Source organism: Pongo pygmaeus, chromosome 20, assembly GCF_028885625.2.
Source record: "Pongo pygmaeus isolate AG05252 chromosome 20, NHGRI_mPonPyg2-v2.0_pri, whole genome shotgun sequence".
NCBI classification, from domain to species: Eukaryota; Metazoa; Chordata; class Mammalia; order Primates; family Hominidae; genus Pongo; species Pongo pygmaeus.
Genome location: NC_072393.2, coordinates 35591273 through 35608283, shown reverse-complemented (window position 1 = coordinate 35608283; position 17011 = coordinate 35591273). Strand labels below are relative to the sequence as shown.

Below are 17011 nucleotides of genomic sequence, written 5' to 3'. Positions count from 1 at the left end.
GGGAATTTGCATTTCATGCCTTACCTACACATAATCATGCTAAGGAATTCTAGTCAAAAACAATAATAAAAAAATGAATTATTAAATGCCAATTATGCAATATGGCATTGCTCCTCCAATTTGTTTTGGCGACAGATCGTCTTCCTTGTATTTTCTATTTACAGACTGCAATTATTCATTCACCTTTAAATTATTAATGTTTTACCACTTTCAACACCTAATAACAAATCAAGGGTCTACGTGTGAAACTTTTTCTCCGTTGCCCCATTGTCGCACCTGTACCTGTTGGTTCCGTCCAAAGTCTGCCTGAGAGCAGAATGACTTTCCCTGTGAGACCAAATAAACCCACTTGGAACTTCTGTTTCCGTTTACTATATTCAGTACATTCACCAGTCTGAGATGAAAGAGATCATTTTATGATTTGGCCAAAAAAAAAAAAAAACTCAATGGCATGATATTTACTGGTACATAATAAAACAAGATAATGTTTTGGGAAAAAATAAAGTAAAGGACAGGCTTTAGAACAATAAAAGGGATTTTGCTTTAGTCAACAAAAAGTGCAGTAATATCTCATTAAGCTGATTAGTATGCTGCTTAGAAACAGTACTAGGTGCTGTAACACATGATTATAATCATAAAAATCCTTCAGTGTTTGCAAGGAAGCATTAACGAGGTATATTAAATTTTAAGGAGACTGCGAGTAGCGGCTTTGCAAACCTCAGAGATTAAGATTTAACCCTTATGTTACGAAACACTGTTATTTTGTCATTTGGTAACTGTGCCCATCAAAAGAAGTATAAATTATCTCCTGACAGAATCTTAGCAGATTGTTGAAGCTGTTCAAATTTGGGTCAAAGGAAACACCAATACCTTATAATGGGGCTCTTCCCATCCTTTAATGGCAAGATATCCAAAGCAGGGACTTTGATTGGGTTTAAAGAGATCCTTTATAGAACTAGATAAAAACCCATTAAAATCCAGGAATGATGCCATAGGAAGTCTCAACCAAGTTTGAGTGTTTTTAATAACTTTCCCAATATACAATAATGAGTACAAATTGTACCTGCAGTATGTGTTTTGCAGAAAATTAGAACTCAGAGTTGTTTGTTAAACACTATCGTTCAAAGCTGGTCTGCATGATTGTCTTTAATAGTCCTCTCTGCTCCCTCTCCAGCCTGTGCAGAATGGCTAAAGCCAGATGGTTTCAGGGAGGACAGAGGAAACAGCCCCTTCCACATTGGAGCACGTGGGTAACTCAGCTTTGCAAGGCAATGAACCCCTGCCTGGGATCCTCCTATTTCCAGCTATGTCTCCCACCTGAAGGAGTCCAAATTTGTTTCCTGCCATTGGAATCATCTTTGCACACACCTCTCCTCTTGCATCCCATTGTTTAGATGTGTTGGGCAGCCAGGTGGTCCAGGAGCTGCGCTTAACCCCAGCCAGAACTGATTTCTGGGCTAAGTGATTAACCAGGGAGACCTATGGGGACAGAGCTCAACTGTGGAGGAAGCACAGGCAGCCTCGGCAGGGTCTGCTGCTTGCTGGGCCTCCCGCCAGGAGACTGCATGGCATGGAGGGTCTCCAATGGGAGACCTGACTTCCTTGGCAGGAGGAGTGGGGTGGTGAGTCTATCTTGCAAGGGAAGGGAAGAAAGAGCCATGAATGTTTATTTCCACGAGGCAGAGGGATTACAGTGGTGGTGCTGGGCCAACTACGTCCACGAATGAAAGATATGCACAACTGTGCAAAGCGTAAAGGTGCATGGGCACTTGCCATAGGAGAAAGCTTCCAGCTTGTCATCTTTCCTTTTTGTTTCTGGGGGCAGTCTACACTCAAATTTTTTTAAAACACGCAGGCCCATTTTGGAGGTTGGTCAGAAAAAAGCTAATATCCCATGGAGGTTGCTGCATTCATTCAACAAACTTACCAAGATCCTTCCATGTGCCAGCCCCTAGCCTTGCCACTGGAGACATGATGGTGGACAAGACCCACCAGCCCCAGGACTCATGACACCCACTATCCAGCAGGGAGGAGCAGGCACAGTGTACAGAGGTTACTGGAGGCTCCAGGCAGAGACTGGTGGCCCCAGGGCCCTGTCTGGCACCCTCTCTCCACCTTCAAGCCCCATACAGCTGCAATGGCTCCTCTTCTGAGCCAACAGGGATCATGACTCTGAAGCCACACAGGATTGCTCAGAATTCCACCCAACAGCTCCATGGAAGTTTGGAAAGTCCAAGGCCAACAGGGCTGGCCCACTTCCAAAGGCTGCCCAGTTGGCCAGCTCAGAAGACATGAATCCAGGAAGATGGGCTATTTTCAGGTTGCTGCTGATGAGCTGACGCCAATTCAGCAGGAGGGAAAGAAGGCTGAATGTGCAATGCGGCGAGACTGCAAATCAGCTTGGATGAGGGGCATGGAGTTGAAGACCATGTCCCCCAACACCACCACCATTCATGCTATGCAAGTGAAAGCTCTACTCGTCAAATAAGGAATGTGAGAGTTTTCGGGTTTGGTTTGAGTATGGAATTCTTTTATTTTGTTCAAATCTATCTATCTGTCTGTCTGTCTATCTATCTATCTATCTATCTATCTATCTATCTATCACCTATCTATCCTGGCCAGAGTTAACAAAGATTAGTAACCTCTTTAAGGTCTTTAAATGCCTTTGCTAGATCCTCAGCTGAGGATAGAATGTTCTAGAACATGCATGCTGCCCCAGCTCTTTTCATAGTTGGCTCTGTTCTTATTCTTGTGGGTCTGAGCTCACACATCCTTTCTCACAAAAGCCCTCTGTGCCCACCCTGTCTGAGGCTGACACCCCAGCCCCTCTCTGTCCCAACATGTTACTTTCTTCTACATAGCATTTACCATGGGGGCAACGTTTTGTCACTGGTCCTTTTACAGACATGCTTCATTCCCGTGAAGGCAGAGGATATGTCTGTCTTGGTCAAGGATGAAGCCTTGGGTCCTAAGGCAGAGCTGGCTTATCTTAGGTTCAGTATGTCCTGAGTGAATGGATGAATGAGTGAATAGAGACTCACTCTAACCTCAACTTGATGTGGCCTAACCTCGGCCTTTGCACAAGTCCAGAGCACCTAAAATCAGTCATGTGACCTAACCTCAGCCTTCCTACTAATCCAAGAGCACCTACAATCAGTCATGTGACCTAACCTCGGCCTTCGCACAAGTCCAAGAGCACCTACGATCAGAATCGGACAGAGGTGGAAGGGTCCCTGGCTACCACTGAGAAGCTGAAGTTTCAGAAACCACCAAGAGAAAGCCACCTCTGGCCAGCCATGGTGGCTTATGCCTGTAATCCCAGCACTTTGGGAGACTGAGGTGGGCGGATCACTTGAAGTCAGGAGCTCGCGATCAGCCTGAACAACATGTTGAAACTTCGTCTCTACTAAAAATACAAAAATTAGCTGGGTGTGGTGGTGGGCGCCTGTAATCCCAGCTACTCAGGAGGCTGAGGCAGGAGAATCACTGGAACCTGGGAAGTGGAGGTTGCAGTGAGCTGAGATCACGCCATTGCACTCCAGCCTGGGCAAGAGCCAGACTCTGTCAAAAAAAAAAAAAAAAGAAAGAAACGAAAGGAAAAGCTGTCCACACCCCTAACTCTCCCAGTCTAGGTGTCCATGGTTATCACCCCAGGCTTGGACCACCCCTGATGGCCCAATTGCTGAATACTAGGAGACACAGCAATGGTTCCCTTTAGAACTTAACTGACCGCCACTGCCCATGGGAGACCCCAGGATTTCAGAGGAGCTGGCCAGCTCCCTAGGAGATGCTTCCAGGATACTGTTCCCCAGCCCTTGAATAAGCTGGGAGAAGCCTGCGCAGAGCCTTACTGGGAGAAAGGACCATGACAGTCAGCTTAGAATCCTCTGTGATTTCTCGAGCAGGTGCAGCCGAGGCCGCTGCAATGGGGCAGTCATAACTGATGCCTGCTGCTCGACTTAGAGCAAGAAAGGGAAGCACAAGTTCCTGGAAAGAGTATGGGGTAATTGGTGTGCTGTCTCTGCGCCAAAACAGCCGAGGCAGGACAAGCTGGCCCCAGGCCCGGCCTGGGACTCACAAAACCTGGGTCGGCCCCAATTTCTCCAGCCTTGACACTTCACCCATCCAGAATGCGTTTATTCCTTACCTTAGCCATTCAGTCAATATTTGCCAGGGACCTTCCACATACCTGCCCTCGAGGGCCTGTTCATCTAAGGGGCCAGTGTGAGTGAGCGTCCACAAGTAACAGGGGAGCAATGAAAGGTCCCTTCGAGACTGAATGCAAAGCTGGGGAAAAGAGAAACCATCGCAGCTTTGGTGTCTAAGGGTGTGTGTGTGTGTGCGTGTGTGTGCATTAATTATGTCTGTGTTGAGGGAAGGGTGGGGAGTCCCTACCTGATAGCCCTCTAGAAATGTATACAAATGCCTACACTGGGAATCTAAGGCATCATTTATCCCACTGTTGAAGGATTGAATCCAGCTGCAGACATAAGAGCTCATGGGGCTGGAGGAAGTGGAGCTGACTGCAAACGATAAGACCTGTTGGAAGGGACCGGATGCAGCAGCTCACACCTGTAATCCCAGCACTTTTGGAGGCTGAGCCCCAGGAGTTTGAGATCACCCTAAGCAACATGGCAAAGCCCCATCTCTACTAAAAATATAAAATAATTAGCCAGGCATGGTGATGCGTGCTTGTAGTCCCAGCTACGTGGGAGGCTGAGGTGGGAGGATCACTTGAGCCTGGGGAAGTCGAGGCTGCAGTGAGCTATGATCCATACCACTGCACTTCAGCCTGGGCGATGGGAGTGAGACCTTGTCTCAAAAAACAAAAATAATTTAAAAGACAATTTTTTTTAAATTTCAAATAAAAGACCTGCTGGAAGGTCTTATTACCCCTTTTCCCAGCCCACCAGGGAGTGAGCCTTCCCTTTCAGACCATGCTGCTCCCTTACAGGCCCCATAGGGAATATCCCTGGAGGGGCCTCCTGCCACAGCCCACCCCCAACCCTGCTGCCAGAGCACTTTAGCCTACATGCCCCACTGACCCTTCACTCAGCACTGAGTGACCCCGGAGCTGAAGTCACAAATTATTCACCTGGACTGATGTCCAGAAGAGATTTTTATAGGTGTTTCTAGGATTTTTTTTATAATTTCACATCTTATTTTTAAGTCTTTAATCCATGTTGAGCTAATCTCAATAATGGGTATACATGGACATAAAGATGGAGATAATAGACCCTGGGGACTCCAAAAGTGGGGAGGGAGAGAGGGGAGGGAGGGATGATAAAATTACCTATAGGGTACAATGTTTGCTATTTGGGTGATGGGTGCACTATAGGCCCAATCCCCAGCATTATGCAATATACCCATGTAACTTATCAAACATACACATGTACCCCCGAGTCTAAAATTTTAAAAAAGAAAGCCAGGGGCCAGCAGAGGGCAGGCCATGATCCTGGGCTTAAGGCAACTGGGCAGCCAGGACTTTGAATAACCTCCGCAAGAACTCATCGAACCAGCTCACCTGGGCAGAAAAACCCTTAGCACAATTAAAAGCAAGCAAACAAACTACTAAACAGTGAGAACAGCTTGCCCCTGGCCTTCAGTTCATTGCCCCAGCCTGAAACCTATAAGGAAGAGGATCAATAAACTCTGGTTGATTGATGGAAGGAAGAAATGAATGCATAATTTACCTAACTCTGCAAAGGCAGCCAAATGTCCTTACCGAAGCTGGACAGTTAAAGGCCACTGTAAACTCTTGTGTTTGCAGCATCATCCCCCCAACGTAGAAACATGGCAACATCCCCCCCAGCCCTGACCTTTTCTGAGCACAGGGTCATGGTGGGGCACCTTGGGGACTCAACTCGACAGTCAATATTGATGAAGAACTAAACTAGGCTCTCGGTGGCCACGGGATTCTTCACCACAGTGTGGGAACCCCTGTACTGCACCTCTAAACACAGGCAGGGGCCCCGGGTGAAGGCTTCCAAACATTACAGGTTTTCTTCTTGAACAATGCAATTTCACACTCAGCAAATGAAACCCACCATTGGGTGCACTGATTATCAAAATACATTCTGTCTCATCACTGCCATCATTGCAGGTACCGTGAGCCATTCAGCTGCCTTTGATGGTACTAATGGTTATTTTGATTTTGCATTTCTGCCTTCAAGACCATTTCCTGTGATATCAATGACAAAAGTTTTCACTTAACTCTTCCAATAGAGAACCTAATTGTATCTTTCACTCAAAATGAAATTTAAAACTATCAGGACACCAGAGATGCCAGCTGCTACAAGTCTAAATAAATTTTACACAAAAACACAGTTTCATTTTGCTAGCACAGAAAAAAAAAGTAATCTTATGAATAGTCCAAAAAAATATAGATCTTGCCAGTAAGTTGTATGAAAGAGCTTTTTCCTTATACCATGAAAAAGAATCATTGGAAAATAAAATGCTTTCAAAATAACAATTTGCACTGGATTTTAAAAAATCAAGTATTGTTGTCTAGCCAAGCACAACTAAATATATTCCCTTTTTCATCGACGTGGGTGAAACTGCTACCTCGGAAGCCTTGTAGGAGTCCCTGACCTCCAAGTTACTCTGCAGGGTCTAGGACTCGGGTTCACAGCAAGGGGGTTTCCAAACACCATTGTGGATTTTACTCAAAATCTTCTCATAACATGCACTTCTAGTAACAGGCAGACCCCATTCCTGGAGGCTCACGTGACCCTCAGTCTGTCCCTGAAGCCCACCTTGCTTTCTTATGCTGACAGTAAACAGTAATTAAGACAATTTCACCTAGAATACAATGGCTTCCTATTAAATACTATTTTTCCAATTGTTGTAGCTCAAACTGTTTAACTAAGGTTGTTATAAGCATAATACACTCCTGTTCTGAAATACAGAACACCAGACTACTGAACCTTTTCAGGGTCATTAAACAGCTGTAAACATTATTACAAAAATAAACCAGAGATTTCATGCTTACATTTTGGCCTAGAGCTTGCTATGCTGAGCAAGTGCATTTTTTTTTTTGATCTCTTACAATCAACACTGGTGACATTTGGGCATCCAAACAAATTACATCACAAACATTACCGGGGTGGGCAGGATACTGAGTGGTTTATTTGCCAGATGATTAATAGATGAACAGGAGGGCAGCGCGGGTGACCTGTTCCATTTTGACTGATGTGTAGACAATGCCATGAGACGGGGCCAGAAATAGTTAAATCCTTGCTGAATTTATGAACAAAAATACCATATTCAAATCAGGCTGTGGAGAATGACAACTGTGTAACCAACAGAGTCAAGTTGCAGACTGTAGTCAAATTCCCAAGTGTCCCCTTGGGGATGGAACATTGGCCAAAGTCAAGGCCTTCACTGCATTGAGTAGCGAGCAGGATTTGGCTGGGCTGGCTTAGTATGTGGTCCCATGGAGCCCCAGGCAGCTTCCATGCTGGTAGGACAAGAGTTGGAGAATTTGGGAAAAGAATTTGAGTGTCTTCTCCCTGGAAACTTTGGATGACTTCAAAATTCTCAAAGACGTGACCATTTTCGGTTTGGGTATGGTGAAAAAAAAATTCTCAAAGGCAAAGAGCTTCCATCACTGTGGCTTTTGGAGTCTCTGCTGAAACTGCAGCCCAGAAATGAAGACAGATAATAAGCACAACAACATCAGATGGAAAAGAAAAATGGCCACAAAGGGTTTCTCCTGTCATCTTCTCAGAGTAGAGAAGACTTCTGGTCTGGATCCCTGGGTCACCTTCTGCCCATACCCCACAAAGCCAGGCAAGTAGGTGCTGGGGATGGAATGAAGACAAGTTCACATGGGGTAGTTGTTAAGACTATGGACTGTCCTCTCAATAAAAAGCAACAACCCTCAGCAGCAGCAGCAAGAGCATCACCATCATCAACATCATCATCACCATCATCACCATCACCATCACCATCATTACCACCATTATCACCATCATCATCACTATCACCATCATCATCACCATAATGATCACTGTCATCACCATCATCATCAGCAGCAGCAGCAGCAGCATCACTACCATCACCATCATCCTCACCAACATCATCACTAGCATCACCATCATCATCGCCATCAACAGCATCATCATCACACCATCATCATCATCATCACCACCATCACCAGCATCAGCATCACCACCATCACTATCATCATCATCACCATCACCATTATCATCACCATCATCATCACCATCATTACCACCATTATCACCATCATCATCACTATCACCATCATCACCATCATCATCACCATCATCGGCAGCAGCAGCAACATCAGCATCACCATCATCATCAGCATCATCGTCACCACCATCACCATCATCATCACACCATCATGATCATCATCATCACCAGCATTATCACCATCATCAGCATCATCATCACCACCAGCACCATCATCATCACCATCATCAGCATCAGCATCACCACCATCACCATCATCACCAGCATCACCATCATCATTATTACCATCATCAGCATCAGCATCACCACCATCATCACCATCATCACCATGATCATCATCACCAATATCATCACCATCATCATTATCACCATCATCAGCATCATCATCACCACCATCATCACCACCATCATCACCATCATCATCACCATCATCAGCATCAGCACCATCACCATCATCAGCAGCATCATCACTACCATCACCATCATCATCATTATCACCATCATCATCACTATCATTACCATCACCACCATCACCACCATCATCACCATCACCATCATCATCATCATCATCACCATCACCATCATCATCATTATCATCAAAATCACCACCATCATCACTGTCATGGCCACCACCATCACTATGTACATTAACAAGATCCTCATCTTCATCATCTTCCTCCTCTCCATCAAAATACCACCTGCCAACACTGCTAGGTACATCACAGTCATTATCTCATGTTAGCCTTATACAACCTTAGATGATCGGTGCTATGTTATTCCAATACAAAAGATGAGGAAACAGGGGCTCAGAAACTTAAGTCATGAAGACATGCCAGTGGCCAGGCTGGCCTTTTGCAACACATTTATTCTTGTTGGGCTGGATAACGACAGTCGGAAGCCAGCTCAGTCATTTGGGAAATGCCTGGAAAGAAGGAAGCCACAGCCATGGGCAAGCTCTGAGGAGGCCAAGGAACAGAGGACACACAAAGACATATGCCAGGTGTGAAATCAAGTGGGGCAGACATGGCAGGCACTGCAGATGGAGAAATGTAGCAGGTCTGTTACTCACTGACTGGTAGACCAGAGGGTCACCCCCTAAAAATCATCTTTAGACTCTTCTGTTTTCTTAATATATAGAAGGGCTGATACATTATTCCACATTCTCCTGTAGAGTCAGGTGGCTTATTCCCCCAAATAGACTGGAGTAATGGAAGGAGAATGACATCTGAAGTTCCATTGACATGAATCCAATTGCCTGGTCTCCCACTAGCATCAGTGTGACCTTGGTCCCCTGCCAGAGCCTCAGTTTCTTTATCTCTCTAACAGACTGATAGGCTGTCCTATTCACTTCAAGGGATTTTGAGAGGGCACAGGGGGTTGTGGGAGAGAATATGAGGCATTTTCTACCTGTGCAGTAACGCTTCTTAGATGCTGACCGCAGCAGTTAGCATAGCTTTTTAGATCCAGAAGCCCCCTTAATCTGGTAGCAGAGGACATGCTGAGAGGGGAAGGACATGACCAAGGCATGTAAAGGTGGTTAATAAAAATGCTCCTGTTGGCCAGGCATGGTGGCTCACACCTGTAATCCCAGCACTTTGGGAGGCCAACGCAGGCAGATCACCTGAGGTCAGGAGTTCGAGACCAGCCTGACCAACATGGAGTAACCCCATCTCTACTAAAAACACAAAATTAGCCAGGTGTGGTGGCACATGCCTGTAATCCCAGCTACTCGGGAGGCTGAAGCAGGAGAATCGCTTGAACCCAGGAGGCGGAGGTTGTGGTGAACAGAGATTGTGCCATTGCACTCCAGCCTGGGCAACAAGAGAGGAACTCTGTCTCAAAATCAAACAGACAAGCAAACAAATGCTCATGTTGTCAGTCTTATCAGAGGATCTATATAGTGGGACTGGCATCTTTTGATAACATTTTGTAATGCCTACATGTGGCAAGACATGGGTACATCTAGAGATCTATAAGCAAGACCAGACCCTTGCCTTTAAAAGCTGACTTGGGGAAGCAGGGGAAAGATGGATGGACACATGAAGCTTGGGTCACCTGCTGAAATGGGGAGAGCTTCAGCATGCTGGGCACAGTGGGATGGGAGTGCAGGAGAGAGAAGGGAAGGAAGGCAGTTGTGGAGACAGGCCTTGGCTGAGACTTGAGGAGGTCACCAGGTAGAGAGGAGAAGTAGGCCTCTACCATGTGCCTGAGGGACCAGCATGTACAAAATGTATATGGAGCTTGGAATGCTATGGGGACAGAGAGGAGATAGGGCATAGGCATGGGCTGGTGCAGACTTGAAAGTCAATCTGAGCAGAATGGAGTTTATATTTGGGCAAAACAGCGGCTCAAGAAGCTCTTAACAGAGGAAGAACATAACATGCATGCCTCACATTGCCAGGGAGAGCCTCATCCATCCTTCTACCAGGTTCCTATAAAAAAGATGCCAACGGCTGAGGTCCTAAGACTATCCAGTCAGCCCAACAGAGCTTCCACTAGGGCAGCCACCAACTATAGGGGTGGCATGGTCTTGTCTCCAGAAGACTTACAATAGAACAGCTTCAAAACTGTACACATCTTCTGTCTATGCGCAGCTAGAAAAGGCAGTGTTCTATCCAATGTGAGTCAGAGAAGATGGTAAACCAGTAAAGGATGAAAATAAACTCCTGGACCACAAACCAAACATCAGAAGGTCAAAGCTCTTGCAGTGGTGAGGGCTCCCCATGCATGAGAAAGAAGAGTGTAGGGTTTGGAAAAAGGCATTGGTCTCCCCTTGCCTTCTTTTTAATGGTGAAAAAGTAGAAGCAGAAACTTTCCCCACATCTCCCAGCAGCCCAGCCCCACCTCACCATAGCTGTGAGCCCAACTCCATCCTCCATGCTTCATCCTGGCTTCACGTGCTCCAGGAAGCCTTCCTGGATTTGACCCGGGCTGGAGGTGATCCTGCTTCCTCAGAATGGAAGCTTGGTGAGAGTAGGTGGGTTACCAGCCTCCTGTCTGTAGCTCATAGAGAATCCCACCCTATGGAAAGTCCTCCAAGCCCCCTGGTCCTCTAAGCTTATGATCAGTCACCATGCAGGAGAGGGGAGGTTGCCCACGGTGTCATACCCATGGACTGCAGTTTGGGAATGGCAACTCAGCCCTCACACCCCAGCACCTAGGCCACGAAGTGGGGTTCCCACTTCACCCAGATGGGATGATTTGAGAAGGAGATAGCCCCCTAATTCTCTGTAATGGATTTTTATCTGAACTGTGTCCACCCCACCAAGGAAAGCAACAAGAACTCTCTCTCTCTCTCTCTCTGACTCTCTCTCTCTGTGCGTGTGTGTGTGTGTGTGTGTGTGTGTGTGTATATATATATGCTTTTAATGAATGGTATATCTTTAACATAATAATGCAAAACTGAAAAAGATATCAGCAGTTGTCAGGAGTGTATTGATTACTCTCCTCTCGCTGGCTTTCTTGCTCCCTTTTTAAAGCAGACTTGGTCATGGCAGGAAGTTAGATATTTAATCCCCTATTAACCCGCCTTGGCTCCCTGCAGCAGCCTCAGCGCACAGCCCCTGCCCTGGGAACCAGAGGCCCTGGCCTCCGGAGGACCCCTCCCTGGGGCAGCAGCAGCCAGGGAATAGACATCAGGCTACACCTCCCCGCTCCTTTACCCCTGATTAAAGCCGTTTACATTTGAGCACTTGTGGACTATGATATCGTGTTGAACAGTTTATTTTCATTTCACAGAGGCCTCAGATTTGATTCTGTGCAAAACTAAATATAATGTAAAATGCACATACGCAGGAGTGATCAAAGGGGGCTTGATTTTGAAATATTTATAGAAGTCGGCCCAGGGAGATTCGTCCACAGGGGCACCTGTCGAAGACATAAGCTCAGATACACATCATCCGGTAAGTAAGCACAATCATTACTGAGTAGAAAACCCAGGCACTCCATCAGGTCCCCCTGCTGCCTGCAATTTCTGGGCTGAGGCTAACAGATGGAGGCTGGCCAGGGCTGGGCTGGGCCCTTGTTCCTTTTTGGCCCTTGAGGTCCCCAGTTTAGCATCCCTAGCTCCTGCATAGGTCACCAGACTGGCCCGGCCTCTGCCGGGCTGGCCTCCTGGGAGAGGAGGGAAGACTGACTCTGACCCCCTCAATGCAGGTTCTGGGGGAGCCGGCTGCAGGTGGCCCAGCTCATGGAACCAGGGCTGCTGGGGGCTGCTGTATCAGATATGGGAGTGTTGCTGCCATAGATGGATTCCAGGGACAAAGACCAATTTCGAACCATGATCAGGAAAGAAGGGGAAATAAAGTGTGACTTGAGGATGGAGAACCCTCCAGTTCATCTTGCTTCAACCTATTAGCGTTTTGAAAAAGGACTCCCAATGGGCAGGCGAGGTGGCTCATGCCAGTAATCCCAGCTCTTTGGGAGGCCAGGGCAGGTGGATCACTTGAGATTAGGAGTTTGAGACCAGCCTGGCCAATATGGTGAAACCCCATTTCTACTGAAAATACAAAAAATTATCCAGGCATGGTGGCGCATGCCTGTAGTCCCAGCTACTCAGGAGGCTGAGGCAGGAGAATCGCTTGAACTGGGGAGGTGGAGATTGCAGTGAGCTGAGATTGCACCACTGCACTCCAGCCTGGGTGAAAGAAAAAGGACTCCCTTTTCTCAGGGAGCAGAGAGGGGCAACTTGGTATCCTTTTGTGCATATCATTTCCCCTGTTGGGAACTCCTCTCTGCAATCCCTCCTTGCCCCTGTGCCTAGTAATCTTGGGATAAATTAAATACCACTTCTTCCAGGAAGCCCTCCCTGATGTGTCAGGTCCAGGTCCAGAGCCCTTCCGTCTATCTCCACGGTATCTTGGCCTCACCCCGAACAGTGTCTTCTACATTAGGCTGCGTTTGTTTGTATACCTGTCCAAAACCCCATGAGGGCCACACTGTGACCATCAGCTTCACCAGGGTCCCCCCAGCACCCAACACAGAGCCAGGCACAGGGGAGGCACTTGACGAACACTTACTGAGTGACTGAATAGAGGAACAAGCAAATAAATAAATAATCAAATGAGGGAACAAATGAATGAATGGATGAATGAATGAACAAGTTGCAGGCCTCCAGCATAGCATCTATCCTTGGGGACAAAGGGGGGATGCTGGGAGGAAGACTCAGACAACATGACCAGCCCTGCCCTCTACTTATGGAGGCACAGCCAGGTGAGAAGTTTGGTCACTAGAACTTTACTTTAATGTCACCCCAGAAAACTTAGAACAGTTCTTCCACACAGCCACTCCCAATCCCCTCCCCGACCCTTCACACCCCCCATAAAGAGCTAACCCCACTCTGTCTCATGGTGGATTTCACAGCCCATGCCTCACCACCCTCTACCCTTATCCAGGACCTCCTGGGGCCCACACGTGACCCAAACCCAATGCTTTGAAGATGACAAGTACCTACAAATTCTGGTTGAATTAATTTGGATTCCAAGTCCTTCAACGTGCCTTTTTCAAACTCCACTCTCCTGTTGACTCCCTAGCTACTTTCAGCATTCTCGTACTTGCTCATGTAAATATTCATTCATTCATTTATTCAATAAGCCCTTCTGACTCTCCACTGCACACCAGGCACGGTGCCTGGCTCTGCAGAGAGAATCTCAAACACCTGCCCTCCTGAAGCTCATCATCTAAAGGACAGATGGATCTGAAACATCCACCCAAAGAGACGGTGCAAATATTTGAGCACTGTTCACTCGAAAAAGGATCAGGTGACTGGGAGTTTTTTTGAGAACAACAACCTTGTTCATTTGTCTCCTTAGTGCCTGGTGCAGAGGAGGCCCTTGGGGTGAGCTGACGATGCCAGGTGACACTGCCACTCCCTTCCCTAGAGTTGTTCTTGGAGACAACAGCCTCCATTCTGAACCTCCACTGATGCCTCTTTCCCTGATCTCAGTTCACTTCACCCCAAGATCTAGATCCTTGCATAGTGTCAGGAAGAAGACGGCCAACTGGAACCAAATAGGATGCCCTCAGGGGCAGCTAAGGCATCCTCTCTGTGATGATGACACCTCCACCAGGGCAACATTCCCGAGTGCCAAGAGCAGAGCCTCACACTAGCAGGCGCTCAGGAAATGCTGACTGAATGAACTCCTCTGCCCAGCCCAGGTGCACTGACCTCCTCTCCCAGCCAGCCCCAGGGCCAGGATCCAAGACAATTGGCCTCCCCACCACTACATCAGTGGGCCTGGATCCTCCCTCTATAGCCTCCTCCACTCCCTTAAACCACATCTGCATGGTCATCCAGGTAGCCATGTGGCCTCAGGTGCCCTGGCCCCTCTCTGAATCATGGCTTCCCATATGTTAGACAAGGAAGCCGGTCAGGCTGGACCCTGAACTCAGCCCCTCTCTCTATCCCCCTGTGGGTGCCTCTGAGGCGCACCTGACAGGGAGGGACCCCGTAGCCCAACCCTGATCTTGAAACATCACCCATCTGCAGTTGAACTTTGCTGATGCTGAACACAGGGAAATATTCTAAAATGAAGCAATTAATGTTTCTCTCTGCACAAGGGAGAAAACGCCATTCATGGGCTGGTCCAGGACCCTCAGTGCACCATCCATCTGATGTTGGACACTCTGTACTTTCTCACCAGGGTCTTGACATCAACGTCTTCCCCCACCCCCACCTCCAGGTGCCAGAAGTTATGTCCTAAGGCGAGGCCTTCAGAGAACCCCAAGGCATTCTGTAACTTTAGTAGCTTGGCGTGGAAGTGTCACCTACCCAAGCTGCAAGCAGCCTTCAGCAGCCACCGTGGTCCCCGCAGGGCGGCCACTGCTACTCTCTGGGCTCCTGGAGGAGTCTCTTTACTAGGATTCTGGGTAACAGAGGAAAACTCGCTGCTGCTTCAAGAAGGTGTACAGTATCTTACTCCAAAAGAACTGAGTTCCAAGGGGCAACTTGTCAGCTCTATGAGTGTACTACGGTGGCAATGCTAAGGTACCTGGGAAGATGAGTGAGGTCACTGCTAGGAAGTACTTGAAGCAGCGTCTGCACAGAGCAGGTGCTCTGCAAAGACTGTGTCTGCTCCTGCCTCTCCTCCTCCTTCCCCTGTCACCATCTGCATGTTGATGCGGCCTCTATCAGGCCTGCAATCACCCTCAGTCCTGCTCACAGTCACCTGTTCCAAAGCCTCATGGAAGACCGGCATTTAGAGGCATACATGGTAGGCAAGGAGTTAATAACTTTACCTTTTGTATTTTTAAGAGCACTTGCAGCTAACAAGGAAAACTCAAACACCCCCATTAGAAACCCGGACAAAAGGCATGTGAGCAGGAAATTCACAAAAGAAACGAAATTTGGCTCATGACCACAAAAATGTCACTCCTAACCAGAAAGCAAGAAGACTCAAATCAAAACAATAGCAAGGTTCCATTTTTAAATAATTAAATTACAGATTGAACCTGGGCTTTGTGAGAACCCTAAACTTCCTCCATTTTCTCATGGCACACCCAAGGTGGAACCGGGAAGGACGTCAAGTGGCCTTGTTTCAACTGTAACTTCCCTTCTAAAGTCAGAAGCCCAGAGCCATTACACAGGATGCTTGAACACCACTGACTGTCACTTTGAGGAAGCCAGGCTAGGACGCTGGGCATTCTGGAAAACTAGTATGCCCGAGACCAAAAGGAACAGAAAAGGACCTCATGCTAGAAGACTAAGGTGTGTGCTTTCTACACGACCCTGAGAATCCTAGTAAAACCCATCCAGCCATCCTGCCAAGAAAGCCAACTGGCCGAGATACATCTACAGCCAACCAACAAGCTCACGTTGACTAGGGGTGGCGCTCCAAGCCCAATGCCAGGCTTTTTCCACTTGCTGTCCCCTACACCCATGGGATAACTCCATTTAAGTGCAGAGATCAAAGATCAAACATCATTGTTTTTCCTGTGGGCAAACTACCCAGATTCATGCCGAAAGCTTCCACCAAAGGGCCACCGCTGCATCCTACCTTATCTCTCTTCCCATCACTCTTCCCCACATTCTCCTCAACTACTTGGTAAGCACCTCTGCATCCCATGAATGAGAGCTGTCCACACCTTCTGTCCTTGCACAGAGATGTTCCTTGAGGAAAGGGACAATGGTACAGAGGATGGCAGAGCAAGAGAAATATCTGAGATCATCTAGCTCCTAGACACTTGGTCTGATGTGCCCATTTTACAGATAGGTAAACGGAGGCCAGATGGTAGGGGATGACTCACCTATGGTTCCACAGCAAGTTAGTGGATATGCATCTGTGTCTTACTTTTCTTGGTTACCTCACTCGAGACATTCAGTAGGTGTCAGATGGATGCTGGATGGATAGATGGATGGATGGATGGATGGATGAATGGATGGATCGATGGATTGATGAGCAGATAGATAGATGAGTGGGTGGACTAAAGAAGAAATAATGCACACAGACAAATAGATACATAGTCTCGCCAACAAATTATTGAATGCCCTCACCTCTACCCTCTAAGCTGTCAGACAGAGGTTCAGAAGCTATGAAAGACTTCCAAAATATACCTTCCCCCTGCCGGACCCCACGCTCACCTCTCAGACAATATGAAATCAGACTCATTGATTACATCATGCCCTGTGTATAGGAACCAACCCTGGGGTCCTTCAAATCAGGAAGCACGTCTCCCTGTTGGCCTCCCCAGTCTCCTGCAACCCAGGGCAAGGTGTGGGTGCTCATTAAATAGCTTCAGATATTTGCATCTCTGCCACCCTTGCGGATGTGAAGTCCCCCTTGGAAGCACCTGA

At 47.4% G+C, this 17011-nt stretch overlaps 1 protein-coding gene across 13 annotated transcripts in view; it reads right to left on the bottom strand.

Annotated features, from left to right (window-relative positions):
- Positions 1–17011, bottom strand: part of ZNF536 (zinc finger protein 536) — a 487338-nt gene that overhangs the window by 268257 nt on the left and 202070 nt on the right. Inside the window, exon 1 of one of the 13 annotated variants that reach the window (XM_063657193.1) lies at positions 16465–16599. The exons of the other annotated variants lie outside the window; for them this stretch is intronic. The gene's annotated coding sequence lies outside the window, so the exon portion shown is untranslated. Of the gene's footprint in view, positions 1–16464; positions 16600–17011 lie in introns of those variants that run through there. 13 annotated transcript variants of the gene reach the window in all.